At 45.7% G+C, this 22893-nt stretch overlaps 1 pseudogene; it reads right to left on the reverse strand.

Annotated features, from left to right (window-relative positions):
- Nucleotides 1-22893, reverse strand: part of LOC115138792 (AT-rich interactive domain-containing protein 1B-like) — a 229549-nt pseudogene that overhangs the window by 142018 nt on the left and 64638 nt on the right.

The raw sequence follows: 22893 nt of genomic DNA on the forward strand, positions 1-22893 counted from the left end.
GTCATACCGCTCAGGAAGGAGACGCGTTCTGTCTCCTAGAGAAGAACGTACTTTGGTGCGAAAAGTGCAAATCAATCCCAGAACAACAGCAAAGGACCTTGTGAAGATGCTGGAGGAAACAGGTACAAAAGTATCTATATCCACAGTAAAACAAGTCCTATATCGACATAACCTGAAAGACCGCTCAGCAAGGAAGAAGCCACTGCTGCAAAACCGCCACTACAGTTTGCAACTGCACATGGGGACAAAGATTGTACTTCTTGGAGAAATGTCCTCTTGTCTGATGAAACAAACATGGAACTGTTTGGCCATAATGACCATTGTAATGTTTGGAGGAAAAAAGATGATCTGTGCAAGCTGAAGAACACCATCCCAACCGTGAAGCATGGGGGTGGCAGCATCATGTTGTGGATGTGCTTTGCTGCAGGAGGGATTGGTGCACTTCACAAAATAGATGGCATCACGTGTAAAGATAAGTACGTGGATATATTGAAGCAACATCTCAAGACATCTGTCAGGAAGTTAAAGCTTGGTCGCAAATGCGTCTTCAAAATGGACAATGACCCCAAGCATACTTCCAAAGTTGTGACAAAATGGCCTATGGACAACAAAGTCAAGGTATTGGAGTGTGATCTCAATCCTATAGAACATTTGTGGGCAGAACTGAAAAAGTGTGTGCGAGCAAGGAGGCCTACAAACCTGACTCAGTTACACCAGCTCTGTCAGAAGGAATGGGCCAAAATTCACCCAACTTATTGTGGGAAGCTTGTGGAAGGCTACCCGAAGCGTTTGGCCCATGTTAAACAATTTTAAGGCAATGCTACCAAATACCAATTTAGTGTATGTAAACTTCTGACCCACTAGGAATGTGATGAAAGAAATAAAAGCTGAAATAAATAATTCTCTCTACTATTATTCTGACATTTCACATTCCTAAAATAAAGTAATGAATCCAATTGAGCACATCTGGGACATCATGTCTCGCTCCATCCACCAACGCCACGTTGCACCACAGACTGTCCAGGAGTTGGCGGATGCTTTAGTCCAGGTCTGGGAGGAGATCCCTCAGGAGACCATCCGTCACCTCATCAGGAGCATGCCCAGGCGTTGTAGGGAGGTCATACAGGCACGTGGAGGCCACACACACTACTGAGCCTCATTTTGACTTGTTTTAAGGACATTACATCATTGGATCAGCCTGTAGTGTGGTTTTCCACTTTAATTTTGAGTGTGACTCCAAATCCAGACCTCCATGGGTTGATAAATTTGATTTCCATTGATAATTTTTGTGTGATTTTGTTGTCAGCACATTCAACCATGTAAAGAAAAAAGTATTTAATAAGAATATTTCATTCATTCAGATCTAGGATGTTTTATTTTAGTGTTCCCTTTATTTTTTTGAGCAGTGTATATATATAATTTTTTACGCACACAACAATTTAGGCAACAGGGATCTTGATCCAGGTGGGGATTGAATGCCTCTGCCATAGAGATCCTATTCAATTTCTAGAGGGGATACAGCAAATAAACCCTCAAAGTTACAGAATGGGGTGAAAATGGCAGCCATATTGGTCAGGGAGAAATCCCAACCCGTCTAATTGGAATGAATGGCAGTAGAGGCATAATCATAAAAGTAAGGCATGTGATATATCAGACATTGTGAAATAAAATTACTGTCAACTTAAAATATTGTCAAATAATTATAAATACAGTTTGTATGGGTTATATGCCAATTTTCTGTATAAACAGCCTCTAAACTATATCTAAACAGACCACAGACTCTGGTTGATTCTCTCCTCTAGATGTGTGTTCTCTCTCTGTTCTGGGTAGTAGTTTACAGCTCTCTCTCTCTGTTCTGGATAGTAGTTACAGCTCTCTCTCTCTGTTATGGGTAGTAGTTACAGGTCTCTCTCTCTCTGTTCTGGGTAGTAGGTACAGCTCTCTCTCTCTCTCTGTTCTGGGTAGTAGGTACAGCTCTCTCTCTCTCTCTCTGTTATGGGTAGTAGTTACAGCTCTCTCTCTCTGTTATGGGTAGTAGTTACAGGTCTCTCTCTCTCTGTTCTGGGTAGTAGTTACAGCTCTCTCTCTCTGTTATGGGTAGTAGTTACAGGTCTCTCTCTCTCTGTTCTGGGTAGTAGTTACAGCTCTCTCTCTCTCTGTTATGGGTAGTAGTTACAGGTCTCTCTCTCTCTGTTCTGGGTAGTAGTTACAGCTCTCTCTCTGTTATGGGTAGTAGGTACAGCTCTCTCTCTCTGTTATGGGTAGTAGTTACAGGTCTCGCTCTCTCTCTCTGTTATGGGTAGTAGTTACAGGTCTCGCTCTCTCTCTCTGTTATGGGTAGTAGTTACAGCTCTCTCTCTGTTCTGGGTAGTAGGTACAGCTCTCTCTCTCTGTTATGGGTAGTAGTTACAGCTCTCTCTCTCTCTGTTCTGGGTAGTAGGTACAGCTCTCTCTCTCTCTCTGTTCTGGGTAGTAGTTACAGCTCTCTCTCTCTGTTCTGGGTAGCAGTTACAGCTCTCTCTCTCTGTTCTGGGTAGTAGTTACAGCTCTCTCTCTCGCTCTGTGTTCTGGGTAGTAGTTACAGCTCTCTCTCTCTCTCTCTGTTCTGGGTAGTAGGTACAGCTCTCTCTCTCTGTTATGGGTAGTAGTTACAGCTCTCTCTCTCTCTCTCTCTCTCTCTCTCTCTCTCTCTGTTCTGGGTAGTAGTTACAGCTCTCTCTCTCTCTGTTCTGGATAGTAGTTACAGCTCTCTCTCTCTCTGTTCTGGGTAGTAGTTACAGCTCTCTCTCTCTCTGTTCTGGGTAGTAGTTACAGCTCTCTCTCTCTGTTATGGGTAGTAGTTACAGGTCTCTCTCTCTCTGTTCTGGGTAGTAGTTACAGGTCTCTCTCTCTCTGTTCTGGGTAGTAGTTACAGGTCTCTCTCTCTGTTCTGGGTAGTAGTTACAGCTCTCTCTCTCTGTTATGGGTAGTAGTTACAGGTCTCTCTCTCTCTCTGTTCTGGGTAGTAGTTACAGCTCTCTCTCTCTGTTATGGGTAGTAGTTACATCTCTCTCTTTCTGTTCTGGGTAGTAGGTACAGCTCTCTCTCTCTGTTATGGGTAGTAGTTACAGGTCTCGCTCTCTCTCTCTCTGTTCTGGGTAGTAGTTACAGCTCTCTCTCTCTGTTATGGGTAGTAGTTACAGCTCTCTCTCTCTCTGTTCTGGGTAGTAGGTACAGCTCTCTCTCTCCCTCTGTTCTGGGTAGTAGTTACAGCTCTCTCTCTCTGTTCTGGGTAGCAGTTACAGCTCTCTCTCTCTCTGTTCTGGGTAGTAGTTACAGCTCTCTCTCTCTGTTCTGGGTAGTAGTTACAGCTCTCTCTCTCTCTCTCTGTTCTGGGTAGTAGGTACAGCTCTCTCTCTCTGTTATGGGTAGTAGTTACAGCTCTCTCTCTCTCTCTCTCTCTCTCTCTCTCTCTCTCTCTCTGTTCTGGGTAGTAGTTACAGCTCTCTATCTCTCTCTGTTCTGGGTAGTAGTTACAGCTCTCTCTCTCTCTGTTCTGGATAGTAGTTACAGCTCTCTCTCTCTCTGTTCTGGGTAGTAGTTACAGCTCTCTCTCTCTCTCTGTTCTGGGTAGTAGATACAGCTCTCTCTCTCTGTTCTGGATAGTAGTTACAGCTCTCTCTCTCTGTTCTGGGTAGTAGGTACAGCTCTCTCTCTCTGTTATGGGTAGTAGTTACAGCTCTCTCTCTCTCTCTGTTCTGGATAGTAGTTACAGCTCTCTCTCTCTGTTATGGGTAGTAGTTACAGCTCTCTCTCTCTCTCTGTTCTGGATAGTAGTTACAGCTCTCTCTCTCTGTTCTGGATAGTAGTTACAGCTCTCTCTCTCTGTTATGGGTAGTAGTTACAGCTCTCTCTCTCTGTTCTGGGTAGTAGGTACAGCTCTCTCTCTCTGTTATGGTTAGTAGTTACAGGTCTCGCTCTCTCTCTCTCTGTTCTGGGTAGTAGTTACAGCTCTCTCTCTCTGTTATGGGTAGTAGTTACAGCTCTCTCTCTCTCTCTGTTCTGGGTAGTAGGTACAGCTCTCTCTCTCTCTCTGTTCTGGGTAGTAGTTACAGCTCTCTATCTCTGTTCTGGGTAGCAGTTACAGCTCTCTCTCTCTCTGTTCTGGGTAGTAGTTACAGCTCTCTCTCTCTCTCTCTGTTCTGGGTAGTAGGTACAGCTCTCTCTCTCTCTTATGGGTAGTAGTTACAGCTCTCTCTCTCTGTTCTGGGTAGTAGGTACAGCTCTCTCTCTCTGTTATGGGTAGTAGTTACAGGTCTCGCTCTCTCTCTCTGTTCTGGGTAGTAGTTACAGCTCTCTCTCTTTGTTATGGGTAGTAGTTACAGCTCTCTCTCTCTCTGTTCTGGGTAGTAGGTACAGCTCTCTCTCTCTCTCTCTCTGTTCTGGGTAGTAGTTACAGCTCTCTCTCTCTGTTCTGGGTAGCAGTTACAGCTCTCTCTCTCTCTGTTCTGGGTAGTAGTTACAGCTCTCTCTCTCTCTCTGTTCTGGGTAGTAGTTACAGCTCTCTCTCTCTCTCTCTCTGTTCTGGGTAGTAGGTACAGCTCTCTCTCTCTCTGTTCTGTTCTGGATAGTAGTTACAGCTCTCTCTCGCTCTGTTCTGGGTAGTAGTTACAGCTCTCTCTCTCTCTCTGTTCTGGGTAGTAGTTACAGCTCTCTCTCTCTGTTCTGGATAGTAGTTACAGCTCTCTCTCTCTGTTCTGGGTAGTAGTTACAGCTCTCTCTCTCTCTCTGTTCTGGATAGTAGTTACAGCTCTCTCTCTCTCTGTTATGGGTAGTAGTTACAGCTCTCTCTCTCTGTTCTGGATAGTAGTTACAGCTCTCTCTCTCTGTTCTGGATAGTAGGTACAGCTCTCTCTCTCTGTTATGGGTAGTAGTTACAGGTCTCGCTCTCTCTCTCTCTGTTCTGGGTAGTAGTTACAGGTCTCTCTCTCTGTTATGGGTAGTAGTTACAGCTCTCTCTCTCTCTGTTCTGGGTAGTAGGTACAGCTCTCTCTCTCTCTCTGTTCTGGGTAGTAGTTACAGCTCTCTCTCTCTGTTCTGGGTAGCAGTTACAGCTCTCTCTCTCTCTGTTCTGGGTAGTAGTTACAGCTCTCTCTCTCTCTCTCTCTGTTCTGGGTAGTAGTTACAGCTCTCTCTCTCTCTCTCTGTTCTGGGTAGTAGGTACAGCTCTCTCTCTCTGTTATGGGTAGTAGTTACAGCTCTCTCTCTCTCTCTCCCTCTCTCTCTGTTCTGGGTAGTAGTTACAGCTCTCTCTCTCTCTGTTCTGGATAGTAGTTACAGCTCTCTCTCTCTCTGTTCTGGGTAGTAGTTACAGCTCTCTCTCTCTCTGTTCTGGATAGTAGTTACAACTCTCTATCTCTGTTCTGGGTAGTAGTTACAGCTCTCTCTCTCTCTGTTCTGGGTAGTAGTTACAGCTCTCTCTCTCTCTCTGTTCTGGATAGTAGTTACAACTCTCTATCTCTGTTCTGGGTAGTAGTTACAGCTCTCTCTCTCTGTTCAGGATAGTAGTTACAGCTCTCTCTCTCTGTTCTGGGTAGTAGTTACAGCTCTCTCTCTCTCTCTGTTCTGGGTAGTAGTTACAGCTCTCTCTCTCTGTTCTGGATAGTAGTTACAGCTCTCTCTCTGTTCTGGGTAGTAGTTACAGCTCTCTCTCTGTTCTGGGTAGTAGTTACAGCTCTCTCTCTCTCTCTGTTCTGGGTAGTAGTTACAGCTCTCTCTCTCTGTTCTGGATAGTAGTTACAGCTCTCTCTCTCTCTGTTCTGGATAGTAGTTACAGCTCTCTCTCTCTCTGTTCTGGGTAGTAGTTACAGCTCTCTCTCTGTTCTGGATAGTAGTTACAGCTCTCTCTCTCTCTGTTATGGGTAGTAGTTACAGGTCTCTCTCTCTCTGTTCTGGGTAGTAGTTACAGCTCTCTCTCTCTGTTCTGGGTAGTAGGTACAGCTCTCTCTCTCTGTTATGGGTAGTAGTTACAGCTCTCGCTCTCTCTCTCTCTGTTCTGGGTAGTAGGTACAGCTTTCTCTCTGTTATGGGTAGTAGTTACAGCTCTCTTTCTCTCTGTTCTGGGTAGTAGGTACAGCTCTCTCTCTCTCTCTGTTCTGGGTAGTAGTTACAGCTCTCTCTCTCTGTTCTGGGTAGCAGTTACAGCTCTCTCTTCTCTGTTCTGGGTAGTAGTTACAGCTCTCTCTCTCTCTCTGTTCTGGGTAGTAGGTACAGCTCTCTCTCTCTGTTCTGGGTAGTAGTTACATCTCTCTATCTCTCTCTGTTCTGGGTAGTAGTTACAGCTCTCTCTCTCTCTGTTCTGGATAGTAGTTACAGCTCTCTCTCTCTGTTCTGGATAGTAGTTACAGCTCTCTCTCTCTGTTCTGGATAGTAGTTACAGCTCTCTCTCTCTGTTATGGGTAGTAGTTACAGGTCTCTCTCTCTCTGTTCTGGGTAGTAGGTACAGCTCTCTCTCTCTCTCTGTTATGGGTAGTAGTTACAGCTCTCTCTCTCTGTTCTGGGTAGTAGTTACAGCTCTCTCTCTCTGTTATGGGTAGTAGTTACAGCTCTCTCTCTCTGTTCTGGGTAGTAGGTACAGCTCTCTCTCTCTGTTATGGGTAGTAGTTACAGGTCTCGCTCTCCCTCTCTCTGTTCTGGGTAGTAGTTACAGCTCTCTCTCTCTGTTATGGGTAGTAGTTACAGCTCTCTCTCTCTCTGTTCTGGGTAGTAGGTACAGCTCTCTCTCTCTCTCTCTCTCTCTCTATTCTGGGTAGTAGTTACAGCTCTCTCTCTCTCTGTTCTGGGTAGTAGGTACAGCTCTCTCTCTCTGGTATGGGTAGTAGTTACAGCTCTCTCTCTCTCTCTCTCTCTGTTCTGGGTAGTAGTTACAGCTCTCTCTCTCTCTCTCTGTTCTGGGTAGTAGGTACAGCTCTCGCTCTCTGTTAAGGGTAGTAGTTACAGCTCTCTCTCTCTCTCTCTCTCTCTCTCTGTTCTGGGTAGTAGTTACAGCTCTCTCTCTCTCTGTTCTGGGTAGTAGTTACAGCTCTCTCTCTCTGTTCTGGATAGTAGTTACAGCTCTCTCTCTCTGTTCTGGGTAGTAGTTACAGCTCTCTCTCTCTCTCTGATCTGGGTAGTAGTTACAGCTCTCTCTCTCTGTTCTGGATAGTAGTTACAGCTCTCTCTCTCTCTGTTCTGGGTAGTAGTTACAGCTCTCTCTCTCTCTGTTCTGGGTAGTAGTTACAGCTCTCTCTCTGTTCTGGGTAGTAGTTACAGCTCTCTCTCTCTCTGATCTGGGTAGTAGTTACAGCTCTCTCTCTGTTCTGGATAGTAGTTACAGCTCTCTCTCTCTGTTCTGGGTAGTAGTTACAGCTCTCTCTCTCTGTTCTGGATAGTAGTTACAGCTCTCTCTCTGTTCTGGGTAGTAGTTACAGCTCTCTCTCTGTTCTGGATAGTAGTTACAGCTCTCTCTCTCTGTTCTGGGTAGTAGTTACAGCTCTCTCTCTCTCTGTTCTGGGTAGTAGTTACAGCTCTCTCTCTCTCTCTGTTCTGGATAGTAGTTACAGCTCTCTCTCTCTCTGTTCTGGGTAGTAGTTACAGCTCTCTCTCTCTCTCTCTGTTCTGGATAGTAGTTACAGCTCTCTCTCTCTGTTCTGGGTAGTAGTTACAGCTCTCTCTCTCTCTCTGTTCTGGGTAGTAGTTACAGCTCTCTCTCTGTTCTGGGTAGTAGTTACAGCTCTCTCTCTCTCTCTGTTCTGGATAGTAGTTACAGATCTCTCTCTCTGTTCTGGGTAGTAGTTACAGCTCTCTCTCTCTGTTCTGGATAGTAGTTACAGCTCTCTCTCTCTCTGTTCTGGATAGTAGTTACAGCTCTCTATCTCTCTCTGTTCTGGGTAGTAGTTACAGCTCTCTCTCTCTGTTCTGGATAGTAGTTACAGCTCTCTCTCTCTGTTCTGGGTAGTAGTTACAGCTCTCTCTCTCTCTCTGTTCTGGGTAGTAGATACTGTTCTGGATAGTAGTTACAGCTCTCTCTCTCTGTTCTGGGTAGTAGGTACAGCTCTCTCTGTTATGGGTAGTAGTTACAGCTCTCTCTCTCTCTCTGTTCTGGATAGTAGTTACAGCTCTCTCTCTCTGTTATGGGTAGTAGTTACAGCTCTCTCTCTCTCTCTGTTCTGGATAGTAGTTACAGCTCTCTCTCTCTGTTCTGGATAGTAGTTACAGCTCTCTCTCTCTGTTATGGGTAGTAGTTACAGCTCTCTCTCTCTGTTCTGGGTAGTAGGTACAGCTCTCTCTCTCTGTTATGGTTAGTAGTTACAGGTCTCGCTCTCTCTCTCTGTTCTGGGTAGTAGTTACAGCTCTCTCTCTGTTATGGGTAGTAGTTACAGCTCTCTCTCTCTCTGTTCTGGGTAGTAGTTACAGCTCTCTCTCTCTCTGTTCTGGGTAGTAGTTACAGCTCTCTATCTCTGTTCTGGGTAGCAGTTACAGCTCTCTCTCTCTCTGTTCTGGGTAGTAGTTACAGCTCTCTCTCTCTCTCTCTGTTCTGGGTAGTAGGTACAGCTCTCTCTCTCTCTTATGGGTAGTAGTTACAGCTCTCTCTCTCTGGGTAGTAGGTACAGCTCTCTGTTATGGGTAGTAGTTACAGGTCTCTCTCTCTCTGTTCTGGGTAGTAGTTACAGCTCTCTCTCTTTGTTATGGGTAGTAGTTACAGCTCTCTCTCTCTCTGTTCTGGGTAGTAGGTACAGCTCTCTCTCTCTCTCTCTCTGTTCTGGGTAGTAGTTATACAGCTCTCTCTCTCTCTGTTCTGGGTAGCAGTTACAGCTCTCTCTCTCTCTGTTCTGGGTAGTAGTTACAGCTCTCTCTCTCTGTGTTCTGGGTAGTAGTTACAGCTCTCTCTCTCTCTCTGTTCTGGGTAGTAGGTACAGCTCTCTCTCTCTCTCTGTTCTGTTCTGGTAGTAGTTACAGCTCTCTCGCTCTGTTCTGGGTAGTAGTTACAGCTCTCTCTCTCTCTCTGTTCTGGGTAGTAGTTACAGCTCTCTCTCTCTGTTCTGGATAGTAGTTACAGCTCTCTCTCTCTGTTCTGGGTAGTAGTTACAGCTCTCTCTCTCTCTCTGTTCTGGATAGTAGTTACAGCTCTCTCTCTCTCTGTTATGGGTAGTAGTTACAGCTCTCTCTCTCTGTTCTGGGTAGTAGTTACAGCTCTCTCTCTGTTCTGGATAGTAGGTACAGCTCTCTCTCTGTTATGGGTAGTAGTTACAGGTCTCGCTCTCTCTCTCTCTCTGTTCTGGGTAGTAGTTACAGCTCTCTCTCTGTTATGGGTAGTAGTTACAGCTCTCTCTCTCTCTGTTCTGGGTAGTAGGTACAGCTCTCTCTCTCTCTCTGGGTAGTAGTTACAGCTCTCTCTCTGTTCTGGGTAGCAGTTACAGCTCTCTCTCTCTGTTCTGGGTAGTAGTTACAGCTCTCTCTCTCTCTCTCTGTTCTGGGTAGTAGTTACAGCTCTCTCTCTCTCTCTGTTCTACAGCTCTCTCTCTCTGTTATGGGTAGTAGTTACAGCTCTCTCTCTCTCTCCCTCTCTCTCTGTTCTGGGTAGTAGTTACAGCTCTCTCTCTCTCTCTGTTCTGGATAGTAGTTACAGCTCTCTCTCTCTGTTCTGGGTAGTAGTTACAGCTCTCTCTCTCTGTTCTGGATAGTAGTTACAACTCTCTCTCTCTGTTCTGGGTAGTAGTTACAGCTCTCTCTCTCTGTTTCTGGGTAGTAGTTACAGCTCTCTCTCTCTCTGTTCTGGGTAGTAGTTACAACTCTCTATCTCTGTTCTGGGTAGTAGTTACAGCTCTCTCTCTCTGTTCAGGATAGTAGTTACAGCTCTCTCTCTGTTCTGGGTAGTAGTTACAGCTCTCTCTCTCTCTGTTCTGGGTAGTAGTTACAGCTCTCTCTCTCTGTTCTGGATAGTAGTTACAGCTCTCTCTCTCTGTTCTGGGTAGTAGTTACAGCTCTCTCTCTGTTCTGGGTAGTAGTTACAGCTCTCTCTCTCTCTCTGTTCTGGGTAGTAGTTACAGCTCTCTCTCTCTGTTCTGGATAGTAGTTACAGCTCTCTCTCTCTCTGTTCTGGATAGTAGTTACAGCTCTCTCTCTCTCTGTTCTGGGTAGTAGTTACAGCTCTCTCTCTCTCTCTTGTTGGGTAGTAGTTACAGCTCTCTCTCTCTGTTCTGGATAGTAGTTACAGCTCTCTCTCTCTCTGTTATGGGTAGTAGTTACAGGTCTCTCTCTCTCTGTTCTGGGTAGTAGTTACAGCTCTCTCTCTCTGTTCTGGGTAGTAGGTACAGCTCTCTCTCTCTGTTATGGGTAGTAGTTACAGCTCTCGCTCTCTCTCTCTCTGTTCTGGGTAGTAGGTACAGCTTTCTCTCTGTTATGGGTAGTAGTTACAGCTCTCTTTCTCTCTGTTCTGTTAGGTGTTCTGGTAGTAGTTACAGCTCTCTCTCTCTGTTCTGGGTAGCAGTTACAGCTCTCTCTTCTCTGTTCTGGGTAGTAGTTACAGCTCTCTCTCTCTCTCTGTTCTGGGTAGTAGGTACAGCTCTCTCTCTCTGTTCTGGGTAGTAGTTACATCTCTCTATCTCTCTCTGTTCTGGGTAGTAGTTACAGCTCTCTCTCTCTCTGTTCTGGATAGTAGTTACAGCTCTCTCTCTCTGTTCTGGATAGTAGTTACAGCTCTCTCTCTCTGTTCTGGATAGTAGTTACAGCTCTCTCTCTCTGTTATGGGTAGTAGTTACAGGTCTCTCTCTCTCTGTTCTGGGTAGTAGGTACAGCTCTCTCTCTCTCTCTCTGTTATGGGTAGTAGTTACAGCTCTCTCTCTCTCTGTTCTGGGTAGTAGTTACAGCTCTCTCTCTCTGTTATGGGTAGTAGTTACAGCTCTCTCTCTCTGTTCTGGGTAGTAGGTACAGCTCTCTCTCTCTGTTATGGGTAGTAGTTACAGGTCTCGCTCTCCCTCTCTCTGTTCTGGGTAGTAGTTACAGCTCTCTCTCTCTGTTATGGGTAGTAGTTACAGCTCTCTCTCTCTCTGTTCTGGGTAGTAGGTACAGCTCTCTCTCTCTCTCTCTCTCTCTCTATTCTGGGTAGTAGTTACAGCTCTCTCTCTTTCTCTCTGTTCTGGGTAGTAGGTACAGCTCTCTCTCTCTGGTATGGGTAGTAGTTACAGCTCTCTCTCTCTCTCTCTCTCTCTGTTCTGGGTAGTAGTTACAGCTCTCTCTCTCTCTCTCTCTCTGTTCTGGGTAGTAGGTAGTTGTTATGGGTAGTAGTTACAGCTCTCTCTCTCTGTTCTGGATAGTAGTTACAGCTCTCTCTCTCTCTGTTCTGGGTAGTAGTTACAGCTCTCTCTCTCTCTGTTCTGGGTAGTAGTTACAGCTCTCTCTCTCTCTGTTCTGGGTAGTAGTTACAGCTCTCTCTCTCTCTCTGATCTGGGTAGTAGTTACAGCTCTCTCTCTCTGTTCTGGATAGTAGTTACAGCTCTCTCTCTCTCTGTTCTGGGTAGTAGTTACAGCTCTCTCTCTCTCTGTTCTGGGTAGTAGTTACAGCTCTCTCTCTCTCTGTTCTGGGTAGTAGTTACAGCTCTCTCTCTCTCTCTGATCTGGGTAGTAGTTACAGCTCTCTCTCTCTGTTCTGGATAGTAGTTACAGCTCTCTCTCTCTCTGTTCTGGGTAGTAGTTACAGCTCTCTCTCTCTGTTCTGGATAGTAGTTACAGCTCTCTCTCTCTCTGTTCTGGGTAGTAGTTACAGCTCTCTCTCTCTGTTCAGGATAGTAGTTACAGCTCTCTCTCTCTCTGTTCTGGGTAGTAGTTACAGCTCTCTCTCTCTCTCTGTTCTGGGTAGTAGTTACAGCTCTCTCTCTCTCTCTGTTCTGGATAGTAGTTACAGCTCTCTCTCTCTCTGTTCTGGGTAGTAGTTACAGCTCTCTCTCTCTCTCTCTGTTCTGGATAGTAGTTACAGCTCTCTCTCTGTTCTGGGTAGTAGTTACAGCTCTCTCTCTCTCTCTGTTCTGGGTAGTAGTTACAGCTCTCTCTCTCTCTGTTCTGGGTAGTAGTTACAGCTCTCTCTCTCTCTGTTCTGGATAGTAGTTACAGATCTCTCTCTCTGTTCTGGGTAGTAGTTACAGCTCTCTCTCTCTGTTCTGGATAGTAGTTACAGCTCTCTCTCTCTCTGTTCTGGATAGTAGTTACAGCTCTCTCTCTCTCTCTCTGTTCTGGGTAGTAGTTACAGCTCTCTATCTCTCTCTGTTCTGGGTAGTAGTTACAGCTCTCTCTCTCTCTCTGTTCTGGATAGTAGTTACAGCTCTCTCTCTCTCTCTCTCTCTCTCTCTCTGTTCTGGGTAGTAGTTACAGCTCTCTCTCTCTCTCTGTTCTGGATAGTAGTTACAGCTCTCTCTCTCTATCTATGTTCTGGGTAGTAGTTACAGCTCTCTCTCTCTCTCTCTGTTCTGGGTAGTAGTTACAGCTCTCTCTCTCTCTCTCTGTTCTGGGTAGTAGTTACAGCTCTCTCTCTCTGTTCTGGATAGTAGTTACAGCTCTCTCTCTCTCTCTCTCTGTTCTGGGTAGTAGTTACAGCTCTCTCTCTCTCTGTTCTGGATAGTAGTTACATCTCTCTCTCTCTCTGTTCTGGATAGTAGTTACAGCTCTCTCTCTCTCTCTGTTCTGGGTAGTAGTTACAGCTCTCTCTCTCTCTCTGTTCTGGGTAGTAGTTACAGCTCTCTATCTCTCTCTGTTCTGGGTAGTAGTTACAGCTCTCTCTCTCTCTCTCTGTTCTGGATAGTAGTTACAGCTCTCTCTCTCTCTCTGTTCTGGGTAGTAGTTACAGCTCTCTCTCTCTGTTCTGGATAGTAGTTACAGCTCTCTCTCTCTCTCTCTATTCTGGGTAGTAGTTACAGCTCTCTCTCTCTCTCTGTTCTGGGTAGTAGTTACAGCTCTCTCTCTCTCTGTTCTGGGTAGTAGTTACAGCTCTCTCTCTCTCTCTCTGTTCTGGGTAGTAGTTTCAGCTCTCTATCTCTCTCTGTTCTGGATAGTAGTTACAGCTCTCTCTCTCTCTGTTCTGGGTAGTAGTTACAGCTCTCTATCTCTCTCTGTTCTGGGTAGTAGCTACAGCTCTCTCTCTCTCTCTGTTCTGGATAGTAGTTACAGCTCTCTCTCTCTCTGTTCTGGGTAGTAGTTACAGCTCTCTCTCTCTCTGTTCTGGGTAGTAGTTACAGCTCTCTCTCTCTCTCTCTCTGTTCTGGGTAGTAGTTATAGCTCTCTCTCTCTCTCTCTGTTCTGGGTAGTAGTTACAGCTTTCTCTCTCTCTACAGTGGCTTGCAAAAGTATTCACCCCTTGGCATTTTTCCTATTTTGTTGCCTTACAACCTGGAATTCAAATGGATAGGGCCTCCCGGGTGGCACAGTGGTCTAGGGTACTGCATTGCAGTGCTAGCTGTGCCACCAGAGACCCTGGGTTCACGCCCAGTTTCTGTCGCAGTTGGCCGTGACCGGGAGGTCCGTGGGGCGACGCACAATTGGCCTAGCGTAGTCTGGGTTAGGGAGGGCTTGGCCGGTAGGGTTATCCTTGTCTCATCGCGCACCAGCGACTCCTGTGGCGGGCCGGGTGCAGTGCGTGCAAACCAGGTCACCAGGTGCACAGTGTTTCCTCCGACACATTGGTGCAGCTGGCTTCCAGGTTGGATGCGCGCTGTGTTAAAGAAGCAGTGCGGCTTGGTTGGGTTGTGTTTTAGAGGACGCATGGCTTTCGACCTTTGTCTCTCCCGAGCCCGTATGGGAGTTGTAGCGATGAGACAAGATAGTAACTACTAATTGGATACCACAAAATTGGGGAGAAAAGGGGGTAAAATTCATTATAAAAAAAATATATATATATATATATATAATAAAAAAAATTACACGTTGTAAATTTGAAGATGCAAAATATTTTTCATTGTGAAAAAGACCTAGAAATAAGACAAAAGAACTGAAAACTTGAGCGTGCATAACTAGTCACCCCCCCAAAGTCAATACTTTGTAGAGGCACCTTTTGCAGAAATTACAGCTGCAAATCTCTTGGGGTATGTCTCTATAAGCTTGGAACATCTAGCCACTGGGAGTTTTGCCCATTCTTAAAGGCAAAACTGCTCCAGCTCCTTCAAGTTGGATGGGTTCCGCTGGTGTACAGCAATCTTTAAGTCATAACGGATTCTCAATTGGATTGAGGTCTGGGCTTCGACTAGGCCATTCCAAGACATTTAAATGTTTTCCCTTAAACCACTCGAGTGTTGCTTGAGCTGTATGCTTAGGGTAATTGTCCTGCTGGAAGGTGAACCTCCGTCCCAGTCTCAAATCTCTGGAAGACTGAAACAGGTTTCCCTCAAGAATTTCCATGTATTTAGCGCCATCCATCATTCCTTCAATTCTGCCGATGAAAAACATCCCCACAGCATGATGCTGCCACTACCATGCTTGACTGTGGGAAAGTGTTCTCGGGGTGATGAGAGGTGTTGGGTTTGCCCCAGACATAGCGTTTTCCTTGATGGCCAAAAAACTAAATTTTAGTCTTATCTGACCAGAGTACCTTCTTCCATATGTTTAGGGAGGCTCCCACATGCCTTTTGGAGAACACCAAACGTGTTTTCTTATTTTTTTCTTTAAGCAATGGCTTTTTTTCTGGCCTCTCTTCCGTAAAGCCCAGCTCTGTGGAGTGTACGGCTTAAAGTCATCCTATGGACAGATACTCCAATCTCCGCTGTGGAGCTTTGCAGCTCCTTCAGGGTTATCTTTGGTCTCTTTGTTGCCTCTCTGATTAATGCCCTCCTTTCCTGGTCTGTGAGTTTTGGTGGGTGGCCCTCTCTTGGCAGGTTTGTTGTGGTGCCATATTCTTTCCATTCTTTAATAATGGATTTAATGGTGCTCAGTGGGATGTTCAAAGTTTCTGATATTTTTTTTATAACCCAACCCTGATCTGTACTTCTCCACAACTTTGTCCCTGACCTGTTTGGAGAGCTCCTTGGTCTTCATGGTGCCACTTGCTTAGCGGTGTTGCAGACTCTGGGGCCTTTCAGAACAGGTGTATATACTGAGATTATGTGACAGATCATGTGACACTTAGATTGCACACAGGTGGACTTTTATGTGACTTCGGAAGGTAATTGGTTGCACCAGATCTTATTTAGGGGCTTCATAGCAAAGGGGGTGAATACATATGCACGCACCATTTTTTCAGTTTTTGAATTTTTGGGAATTTTTTGAAACAATAAACAATTTGGAATATTTGTGTATGTCCATTACATGAAATCCAAATAAAAATCCATTTAAATTACAGGTTGTAATGCAACAAAATAGGAAAAACGCCAACGGGGGTGAATACTTTTGCAAGGCACTGTATGTCTGTTCTGGGTAGCAGTTACAGCTCTCCCTCTCGCTCGCTCAAGTTGGCCTTAAACTGTTCCCCTTGATCTGAGTGGGTGCTACAGTCCAGTCTCCTCGTCTCACTCTCCTCTCCTCTGGTGTGAGGGGTAGTATAGAGGCGCCAGTAGAGCTGAGCTGTGTTTGCTTAACCAGGTTCATCCCTCTCTGTTTCCATCTTGCCTCACTCTGAAGAAATTAAATATATATAGTGTGTGTGTGTCCTGTGTTAGGGTTCAGTGGAGCGAAGGGAAGGGGATAGGTCCTGAGTTTAAAGTCTTCCTCCACAGCTGAACAGGCTCACCCCTGACCTGGACTGACGCTCTGCTGCTTCCTGTTGCGAGCGCACGCACGCACGCACACACACACACACACACACACACACACACACACACACACACACACGACTGATCACTAGAAATAGACAGTGATTTCCAAAAAGGTCCCCTGAATGTTGATATATGCCTTCAGCAACATAAATGAGTGCCCAGCACTGAACTGAACTGAACTGAACTGGTGCTGCTCAGAGCCAGAGTGTGCTGCTTAGACCACTAGGCCATCACAGTTCACAATACTCCAGCAAGCCGTGAGAATACTTGATGATACTTGATGATAATAGCTTATTTTATTTTAAGCCTTTCCCAAACCATGACCCTAACCTTATCCACTCAGAATGAATACCTAAACTTAACCCTTTGAGTTGTTTCTGTTTTAACCCAGTAACTACGCGGAATTATCCCTGTAACCACGCAGAATTAATAGAGAAAATAGAGTTCACCCATAATACGTCGAATTTTGAAGGGAAACTGTGATATCTTGTTGCACACACACTTAATTAACTTACACACGGACACAAACACCAGGGTTTATCTGCTTTTGGCGGATAAAAAAAATCCAATAAATAAAAATTGTCCAGGAGTAAAATAAAAATTCCCATTGTGAAATTATGCTTTTTAGCCTACTCATTGTCAGAAATACCAGTCGATGGAAATACATTTGTCTGGTCATGCTTATCAGTCTATAGATGAATTTGCATAATTTCATGGAATTAAATTGGCAAGTGTGTACAGTATATTCTTTACATTACTTATTTATCACACACGTACCACATTCAGATAGGCCGTACCGCCTTTGAGCGGGAAATCTGTCAGACAGTTTAAGAGTTACAGCATCTCGAACAGCAAACGCACAGGCCAAGGCAGGAAGACTACATCAGCGCGTCACACACCACTTTGCATTGCGCTTTGAAACCCTATACTTAATTGTTTGAAACCCCTGAACGTTTTACTAGATATTACCTTGCTTCAAAGTAGCCGAGCCAAAATCAGACGATATCCGTGTTGTCCAGTAGCCAAAGGCACAATCCTAGTCATACTAGCAACCCATGTTAGTTGTTGCATATTACAGCTCCCCTCTTTCTGCATTTCTAACGGATATTTTCAGACAAGAGTGTTTTCCCATTCATTGTCTTATGGAACGAACATTTGCGTGTAGCCTACTGCCTTGTGCGCATTGCTGCGCGTATAATGTGAAAGAATAATCGTTTATCAACAGTTTAAGCTAAACGTTAAGCTAACTCTGTTGCTTCAGACACATTGCTTAAAATATATATATATATATGTTTTTGCCTAGGCCTACTGGTTGTATGAATTTGGCCTCTATCGTCCCACAACTGTCCCAAAGTATGTTTGGAACAGGCTATTTCTTTCTCGACAAGCTGACCAATAGAACAGGTCAACTTTTCTACTATGAAGATGCATTGACATAGGCTAGTGATTTTGCTGTTCATTACTCATCTTGTGGGCTGAGGGAAAGTACATGTGGACAGTTATTCTAACGTCTTCAAAGTGCGCAACCGAATTTGGTAAGAAAGACTGCACATAGTTGCATCCTCAACTTGCATGTTCTGTTACTATGAATTACCATAATTTAAATGGACGCACTAATCAGGTTACCCACCCAATGCATATGGGTACGGTCAATTTCTCAAATGTCCGGGCAAATTAAAATGTTGAGGGTGTCCTGCGCCACATTTTCCTAAAGGAAACCCTGACACACACACACACACACACACACAGCCCAACAGCACCTGCACAGTTTCTATGGAACTATGTTGGTTTGTGGGTTGGGCTGAGCAAAGGAATACCACACTGTGGAAACCAGTCACCCGACAACTGATGCTTGAGTTTCTAGAAGAACAGCACGCTGCATACTTCTAAAAGATCCACAGCAGCTAATCCCACACAGACTCCAACTGGAGAATGGAGAGTCCCTTTCATAACATCCTATTTTGTGAGAATTGCTACAGCCTCTGGTCATGCCTGCTATCCTACTCTATACAGAGCCAGGACGTGAGTCTGCTTCCCTATGAATCATTGATGTAGAGGGACTGACGCCAAGCTAAACGCTGCTAAACAAGCTCAAGTAGTAACCCTTCAGAAGCAAGTCAGTCAGGGTGCCTTTTAAGCCAGGTTCACATGTCTGGCCTGGAGCAAGACTTGGGTACAAAGTGTGCGACAGCAGCCATGTGTGTGCCCAAAACAGAAAATAGGTCTGCATGAGTTCAGCAAAATGCACTTGACAGAATATTGATCATAGGAAAATACTGTGTGTAATACACAAACAGCAGTGTTTCTCTTCTAACCCTTGTACAGTATTTCACAGTAAACTAAGAGTAGGCAGCAGAGGATCAGTTTAACAGGGTAGCTGGATACTAGTCCCCCCCCCCTGTCTCTGAGCCTCTCTCCCCATCCTTCTCTGTCCCTTCCTCCCTCACTCCCTTTACCTCCCTTCCCAGCATGCAGTGGGGTTGAGTGGGCCACAGTGCAGAGCCCTAACCCCTCTGTGACATTACAGCTCTGAAGAGAACACAGGGAGAACATAAGGAGCATGCATGGCATGTTCCTCTCACACACATACACACACCATGGGTGGGAGGACTGGTGCCACACACACACACACACACAGACTGGGGGGGAGTGTGTGTGTGTGTGCGTGTGTGTGTGTGTGTGTGTGTGTGTGTGTGTGTGTGTGTGTGTGTGTGTGTGTGTGTGTGTGTGTGTGTGTGTGTGTGTGTGTGTGTGTGTGTGTGTGTGTGAAGTGTGTGTTTAAGGAGCGGGAGTATCGGCCTCCCCAGCTGCGCCCTGTCAATCATGACCCAGGCAGCAGTGGGAAAAACAGAGGAGAGGAGGAGGGAGAGAGAGTGGTCATTCTATTTTTCTCTTTTGTTTCATGAAAGTCTGGCTGAGACCACCGCAATTGGAGCATCACACCACCATGTATGTGAGGAATGTGGAAGGTCGGAGTTGTGTGTTACTCACATTATCTAGGGTTTGGAAAAAACATTACACCTAAAACCTACACATTTCATACAACTTGTGATTCAAAGGTGTCTGAGTCCATTTTGCCTCACTTCTCCCCCCCCCCCACCCTCTCACAATCTTTCCACATGGTTCCCCCTCCACTCCCTGTCATGGAAACAGAACAGAGCAGGCTGACTGCTTGACTGGCTGTCAGGGGAGGAGAGGAGAGAGCAGGGCAACATGTACTGACTGGAACGGCAAGGCTACAGTAGGCAGCGTGTGAAAGCTCAGACTAGACGAGAGGAACAGGCTTCACTGGAGCACAGCCTCAGGTGTCAGGGCTGGAAGCTGCTCTCACAAGGTAGAGATCAACCCAACACCACTGCTAAAAGTGAAGCTAAAAGTTAGGCTAAAAGTGAATAAGTGTCCAGGCTTGAGTAGATACGCACACACACACACACACACACACACACACACACACACACAATCAGAAACAATAACAGGACAGTTCCATTACTATTTCCATTTCAGTCATTTAGCAGAAGCTCTTATCCAGAGTGACTTGCAGTTGGTGCTTTCATCTAAAGACACCTGGGTGGGACAACCACATATCACAGTCATAGTAGAGTTCCCTGACCCCCGGTTCCCCCAGTGGGGAGATGACAGGAGCTTCAGACCCAGCATCAGACAGTTGAAAGAAAACAGTTCTGGCTGCTTCCTGACACACACACACACACACACACACACACACACACACACACACACACACACACACACAAAAAGAGAAAACGAACGCATGGGCGTTCTAGAAACAAAATACACCTGCCAAACATCCCTGCAGATTAACATCTAGTCTATCTGTTTCTATGGTTGGAAATAGTCCAGAAATTGCTCTGAGGCGATGCTGGGATTAAAGCAACATAATGTGAACTGATGTGATGTGCCTGGTAGTGTAGTGAAGGCTGAGCTGAGACACTCTGGCAACACACTGACACATCAACGCAATCTCTCAGTTACAAAAAAACCTTTCATGATGGAGGTTCAGAGACATCGAGAGGAGAGGGAGGGAGAGGGGGAATGCTTAAAGAGAGAGGAAGAGAGGGACGATGTTGAGAGAGCTAGGGAATGGCAGCGAGATATTGGATCGGAGAGAAGGAAAGGAGGGTGAAAGAGAGAGAGAGAGAGAGAGAGAGAGAGAGGTAAAACAGGCAGCATGTGACAGACAGAGACCGCAGAGGGTTACACTTCCGTAAAGAGGGAGACGGTTAAAAGAGAGAGAATGAGAGAAAAGCGGGAGATGATAGGGACTGAAATACAGAGTAAATGAAGGAGAGGAAGAGAGAAAGGAATGTGAGTCTGATGTTGCCTGTGTTGAACTACCTCCGACATCTTGACTAGCTGAGAGACTATTGCACTGACAAGGCTCATTGTAATTAAATCAAATGAGTGTATAAGGCAGGATCCAGCTCAGAATATTACCCTAGTACACCTGTTCTCTCCTCTCCCTTCCTCTCCGCTTCTCCCTGCTCCCCTCCTCCCCTTTCCTCTGCACTCCCTTCCTCTCCTCTCCGCTTCTCCCTCCCATCCTCCCAGTTCCTCTGCTCTCCCCTCCTCTCCCTTCCTCTCCTCTCCACTTCTCCCCCCTCCTCTTTTCTTCTCTCTGCTTCTCGCCCCTCAAGTCCTCTCCTCTTCTCCTCTCCACTCTAACAATACTTAGTGTAGCAGAGCCCAATCTAAGGTGCCCATTTCTACTTATGTAGGCAGTGCACACACAACAGAGTGGTGTAGTGTTAATGTGGGCATTAGATCTGAAATGGGCAGTGAAATCTAGGTCTGCCCTCAGAGACTGAGGGGGAAGAGGAGCCTAAAGGGAATCGGATTGTTTGATTGAAGAGCGTAGGTCTGATCCCACCCTGAGTGACAGAGCTCTCCACCAATCGTGCACTGACAGCTCAGGGAGCACAGAGGAAGCGGAGGGAAGAGAAAGGGAAGGGAAAGGGTTGCAGTGTGCACTGCTTTTCTCTTCCCCCTCTGTTTCTTTCATTAAACACAAATACAGTTTGTATTTTACATATTTTACGCACTCAAATAAGGGGACGTTTCTTTAGTGACACTCCTATACTTTAGTAATGGTGGGGATTGGCTGGGAGAGCTGTCACTCACCGGGAGGCTGGAGGGGCGGTCCTGCGGGATCAGACCCATGTCCTCAAGGTTGGCCTTCCCAGAATTCCCTGGGACATGCTGCTGACTCCTGGTGCTGCCTCTGTAGCTCTCCTGCGGAGCCTCCTGGAGAGAGAGAGAGAGAGAGAGAAAGACAAAGAAAGAGAGAGAGAGAAAGACAAAGAAAGAGAGAGAGAGAGAGAGAGAGAGCAAGAGAGAGAGAGAGCGAGAGAAAGCAGAAAGAGAGAAGAGAGAGAGAATGAGAATGAGTGGAATAGAGTATATAGAGAGAAAAAAATGATGGGGGAGGGAGGGTTTGACAGAAAATGACATCATGCATTAGAGTGTGTGTCTCAGGGGGCAGGGGTCTGATGAATGGAGCAGAGCTCTAACAGCAGCTTTGCACAGGATGAATTAAAGTGAGCTAGCCTCCCTCCATGTTTTGACCAGCTGTGAAGGAGGCTTGAATGCCTGTCAAGCTCTGAAACCTCAGGTACTGTGTGTGTGTGTGTGTGTGTGTGTGTGTGTGTGTATGTGTGTGTGTGTGTGTGTGTGTGTGTGTGTGTGTGTGTGTGTGTGTGTGTGTGTGTGTGTGTGTGTGTGTGTGTGTGTGTGTGTGTGTGTGTGTTAGGTATACAGGAAGAGTGTCCTCCAGTGGACCAGATAGATAGAAGTAAATACAGGACAGTAATACCAGACTGTAATTAGGTTTTAATTGAGTGCTGCTGGACACACTGTTTAGCTTGGGAGACATGACAGCCTAGCAACACTACTGCAGCACATCCACAGAGTGTAGACGAACACACACCACACACACACACACACACACACACACACACACACACACACACACACACACACACTACAACCCAATACGCGACAATAAACCACCTACTGTGGGTGAATCTATTGTCACACAAACGCATACACCAAAACAACCCATCAACAGTAGTCTATTCCACCAAATCTGATATCTTGAGAAACACACCTTTATCCTTTCCCCCAAATTGTTTTCTCTTAACTATAATCACAACCATATTAAGTCTGTAAACCAATTTACTTTCCAGAGATAAAAATGTAATGTTTCTAATTTAGTTCCTTTCATTGAGTAGTCAGATCATCCTACATGGTGTTCAGTTATCAGACAGCCACCATGACAATGGAAGGATGCTTCTATCCGGGGTACAGGATTACCTCTCTCTCTGCTGGCATCACAATCACGGACACCACAAACACATCGTCTGTACAATCTCTTGACATGACTTAAGTGGCTCTGAATAACCTCAGGAGGTCATTCACTACAACAGCAGCGAGGCTGAGTACTCCCAAACAAATAGACGTGGTTCTATATTTAATACTATGGTGGTGAAGCCTAATGACATAGAGCCTCCCTGGACAGTGCACTAGGCAGGGTACCAGGGTACACTCAACTCTACAGTGGCACCATGCCAACCTACAAGCTTTATTACATCACACACCAGAGGCCACCCTTCATTTAGCATGACGCCCCTTACACAAATATACAGCTGTTTTCCCTGTAAAAACACACAGCAATGTTCCTTACACAAACACACAGCACTTCCCAAAGTAAACAGAGACGAAGACAGGGGAAGTCATCCACTTGCAAAGTATGTAATGCAGACATCCTGAGACTGGTCTGGCCACACTCACCACTCCACTAGTGTACACACTGGCAGATAGACAGACGGACACGGGCACACAGTCACCACTCCACTAGTGTACACACTGGCAGATAGACAGACGGACACGGGCACACACTCACCACTCCACTAGTGTACACACTGGCAGATAGACAGACGGACACGGGCAGACACACATCACTACATTAACTTAATTGAAAACAGGAGACACTGCAAAGACTAGTCAATTATTTACTTAGGCAGAAATGTGTGTGAGTGAGAGAGAGAGAGAGAGAGAGAGAGAGAGAGAGAGAGAGAGAGAGAGAGAGAGAGAGAGAGAGAGAGAGATAGAGATAGAGACAGAGACAGAG

Source organism: Oncorhynchus nerka, linkage group LG12 (assembly GCF_034236695.1).
Source record: "Oncorhynchus nerka isolate Pitt River linkage group LG12, Oner_Uvic_2.0, whole genome shotgun sequence".
Lineage (NCBI taxonomy): Eukaryota > Metazoa > Chordata > Actinopteri > Salmoniformes > Salmonidae > Oncorhynchus > Oncorhynchus nerka.